Genomic DNA, 5,040 nt, shown 5'->3' on the forward strand with positions numbered 1-5,040 from the left:
TGTACAGTATTTAAAAAGAATAACAAAAATTGTTGTGATTGCTAAGAACATTGAAAATGATTTTTTATTTTGACAAATACATTTTAAGTGAGTATTTGAAAAAATTTTGAAAATTAAAAAAAAAGAATCCGGAAGATTTTAAGGAAATTTTTTTATTTTGCAATTTTTTTAATGTTAGGAAAAAATCTAATTAACAAAATATATCAATTTTCAACCCAAAAGTTTACTTTTTAACAAATTAAATTAATTTTCAATCAAATGATCTACAAAAAAAAAAGACAAATTTCAAACATAATACATGAATTTTCAGCGAAATTATTTAATTTTAAAGTCAATAAAACGAATTATCTACAAAAAGTTGATTTTTTTCAGCGGAAAATATGAGTTTTCAGTCAAAAAGTTAAACTTTCAACCAAATAGTTAAAGTTTTAACCATAATTATAAAACCTTGTTGAAAATAACAGTATTTTTTTTTACAAAGTAATTCAACTTTTAGTGAAATAATCGACTTTTAAGCCCAAGGAGATGTACAGTTAATATTTCAACTAAACAATTGCATTTTTGACCAAAAATGATACATTTTTAACGAAAAAGATTAAATTTCTACCAAACAAGGTCAATTTCCAAAAAAATATATAAACTTTCAAAAAAATTATTTTATTTTAAAGTCAAAAAGAGTATCATCTACAAAAAAGCTGAATTTTTAACCCAAAAATATGATTTTTCAACCAAAATTTTAATTGTCGACCAAATAGTTTAACTTTCACTAACAGTTGAAGTACTTAGTTTAAAAATTAATTTTTTCTTAATAAGGATTAATATTTATAGTTGAAAATTCCACTATTTTCCTTCAAATTAAATTTTTTGTTAAAAATTTTACTTTTCTGTTAAAATTCCATCTTTGGGCGTTAAAAGTCAACAATTTGATAGAAAGTTAAACTATTTGGTCGACAGTTAAAATTTTGGTTGAAAAATCATATTTTTGGGTTAAAAATTCAGCTTTTTTGTAGATGATATTTTTTTGACTTTAAAATTAAATAATTTTGTTGAAAGTTCATATATTTTGTTGGAAATTGACCTTGTATGGTAGAAATTTAATCTTTTTGGTTGAAAATGTATCATTTTTGGTCAAAAATGCAATTGTTTGGTTGAAATATGAACTGTACATCTTCTTGGGTTTAAAAGTCGATTATTTCACTAAAAGTTGAATTACTTTGTAAAAAAAATACTGCTTATTTCAAGAAGGTTTTATAATTATGGTTAAAAATTTAACTATTTGGTTGAAAGTTTAACCCTTTGATTGAAAACTCATATTTTTCGCTGAAAAAAAATCAACTTTTTGTAGATAATTCGTTTTATTGACTTTAAAATTAAATAATTTCGTTGAAAATTCATGTATTTTGTTTGAATTTTGTTTTTTTTTTGTAGATCATTAATTTTCTTGGTCGAAAATTCATGTTATTGGTTGAGAATTTAACAACTTTATTGAAAATTAATTTTTTTGTTAAAAAATTATTTTTTTCTATCTGAAAATGTAACTATTCTAGGATTGATTAAAAATTAATCGTTTTTATCTGGAAATTGAGCTATTCAATATTCGGTTGAAACTTTATCCTGTACATTGTATTAGTTAAAACATCAATTATTTGATAGAAAATTAATTTAATTTATTAAAAAGTAAACTTTTGGGTTGAAAATTGATATGTTTTGTTAATTAGATTTTTTTCCTAAAATTAAAAAAACTGCAAAATAAAAAAATTTCCTTAAAATCTTCTGGATTCTTTTTTTTTAATTTTTAAAATGTTTTCAAATACTCACTTAAAATTTATTTGTCAAAATAAAAAATCATTTTCAATGTTCTTAGCAATCACAACAATTGTTGCTATTCTTTTTAAATACTGTACAATTCTCAAAAAACTTTTTCTTTTTAATCTGCAAAAGTCTAAATCGTGTTTCAAATTATTTGAAATAATTTCAAGTTTTAAATTAATTCTGAATCTTTTTTTAAATTAAAATTGTAGCGTTTAAACTTAAAATTTAGCTTATTACAAATTTAATAATTCAAGGCTTTCTATTTCGAACCATTCTGTTCAAATTTGTATAGTTTTTAACAGTTGTTTGTAATAGATTGCTTTAAATGAACGGTCAAATATTGCTGATAATTAACGAAATTTTCTTTTTTTAATTAAAAAATTTCAAATTGAATGGGTTAAAAATAAAAATTTTTTATACTGAAATAATATTTCAAGTCATAATCGAAAACAATTAAATTAATTTTCTAACAAATACTTGGTGTTTTAAACAATACAATTTACAGGATAAATTTTAACCAAAAATGGAATTATTTAATTTCCAGATAAAAGCTGTGATACAAAATTGAATTGAACGGGGAAAAAACGAATTTTCAATAAAATTGTTAAATTTTCAAGGGAAAAGGTGAATTTTTGACTATGGAGATTAATTTTCTATAAAAAAACGATTTTCAAACTTAACCAATATATACGATTAATTTGTAATCAATCCTCTAATAGTTACATTTTCAGATAAAGATAAATAATTTTTAACGGAAAAAATTTATTTTCAACAAAGTTGTTGAATTGTCAACCAATTAGATGAATTTTCGAACAAGAAAATTAATGATCTACAAAAAAAGATAAATTTTAAACAAAATACATGAATTTTCAACGAAATTATTTAATTTTAAAGTCAAAAAGACGAATTATCTACAAAAAGTTGAATTTTTCAAACGAAAAATATGAGTTTTCAATCAAAGAGTTAAACTTTCAACCAAGTAGTTAAATTTTCTACCATTATTATAAAACCTTGTTAAAAGAAACGTATTTTTTTACAAAGTAGTTCAACTCTTAGTGAAATAATCGACTTTTAAACCCAAGAAGATGTACAGTTCATATTTTAACCAAAAAATTGCATTTTTGACTAAAAATGATACATTTTCAACCAAAAAGATTAAATTTCTACTAAAAAAGGTCAATTTAATTTTAATAGATTGTTTAATTTAAAGTCAAAAAGAGTATTATCTACAAAAAAAACTGAATTTTTAACCTAATTTAAAGGCAAATAGTTGAATTTTCAATTATAATTATGAATCCTTAATAAGAAAGAATTAATTTTTTTACTAAGTAGTTCAACTTTAAGTGAATAATCGAATTTTTCACCCAAAAATTATGATTTTAATTTTTAACAATATAGTTGCATTTACAACAAAACAACTTTGCCAACAAAAAATATTTACAGTTGATAATTCAACCGAAAAATGTCATTTTTAATCAAAAAGTATAAATTTTCCATAAAACAATTTAATTTCTACAAAGAAAGACGAATTGTTAACAAAATACATGATGTTTTAACCAAAAATGGTATAGATTAATTCTCAGTTTTAAAAATGTATTTTCAACGAAAGAGATGAACTTCAAAGAAAAGACATAAAAATTTTAACAAAGTAGTTGAATTTTTGATAGAAAAGAGGACTTTTTTACAAAATAGTTACATTTTCAACAGAATAATTACTTTTTCAATCAAATAATTGAGTTTTTATCCAAACGAGATGAATTCCAAAATCACCAATTTCTTTAATTTCTTTCAAATGCGGATCAAGATTTAAATAGGACTATTATAATAAAACATAATTATAATATTATCATTAATAATAATAATTATTATATATATATATAATAGTAATAATATTTATATAATTTATATTTTATACTCGAAGTAACGTAACTTCAAAATAGAACCGCTGAAGTGTTCCGACCGGCAATCGTGCACCTTCGAGTTTTTAAATTCAGAAGAGGAGAAATGGGTTGCGCGCGCAACCCAGGCATTTATATCATCTCCTACCATATTCACACGTAAATAGACGTGTCATAGGATTGGACCACGTCTCGTTTCAGATCTGCGATCACTGGTATTGACACGCCTATTTACTGGTCGTGAGCCAGCAGAAAAGTCAAGAGTTAAAGAGGCAGAGAGCGGAAAATGAAAAGAAAAGTACCCTCAATCTTTCTCACTCTTATGATTTTTCTGCTGGCTGACGGCCAGTTGACAGGCGTGTAAACAAACATAAATACATGGTTTCCGACATGTATATTACTACGTATATTACGTCCTTAGTTTTCTACAAATGTATTGTACATTTGATCACGTGACTATATGGGTGGGATTTTTCAATTCTTTACTTTAAAAATACCCAATTGCCTTATAGATTTAAATAATATTGAGCAATCAATTCAGTATTCGTCATTATTTATCACATTTCTGAACAAATTATTTAAAAAATAATAATAATATACGTGTTTATTATCCTTCATAACCGCAACGTGTTCGAGCATGTGGAACACGAGTGTGCGCTCGTTTGCGCTCGAAATTAATGTTTTCTCACGGTTTACCCTTCTTAAATGTTTTTTCACACTTGTTCTTAACATTTTTACTTTTAAGATTAAAATTAAATCGATTGAACAGCTTTATAAGAGGTTATGTCAATCATTCAAATCTGTCAAATGCAGTCCCAACCAGCCCTAAGAATCGCCCGCGTATGTGTATGCAGAAGTTGTCATCAGCCCTACGCATCGCCCGTGCATGTGTATGTAGTAATTGTCATTTTAGCATCCGGAGGGGTATCGTAGTTCAAATAAATCCCATAGATGGTACTCCGATCAGGTAAGCCTGTTTTTCCATTGTTATGTATAGCAAAATTACAAAAATTCATTAAAAGCTTGATACTTTTTTATGAATAAAAAAGAAATAGCATCGTTCTCAATAACAATAAGAGCAGCTGTAACTAGATAGCCAAAAAATGCATCTAAACATGTAATTTAATATTAAGAAAATTGAATATAAGGATGAGTACGAGGGTAGTTCAATAAGTCCTTAGAATGAAGTATAAAAACAATTTTTCTTGGGTAAATTTTTTTTTATTTGTCAACATAATCTCCTTGGAGCTCTATACACTTGGTCAATCGCTTTTCAAGTTTTTTTAATCCTTCCGAAAAGTGCGTTTTCGGAAGTTCCTCAAAATAAGCA

Source organism: Belonocnema kinseyi, chromosome 9, assembly GCF_010883055.1.
Source record: "Belonocnema kinseyi isolate 2016_QV_RU_SX_M_011 chromosome 9, B_treatae_v1, whole genome shotgun sequence".
NCBI classification, from domain to species: domain Eukaryota; kingdom Metazoa; phylum Arthropoda; class Insecta; order Hymenoptera; family Cynipidae; genus Belonocnema; species Belonocnema kinseyi.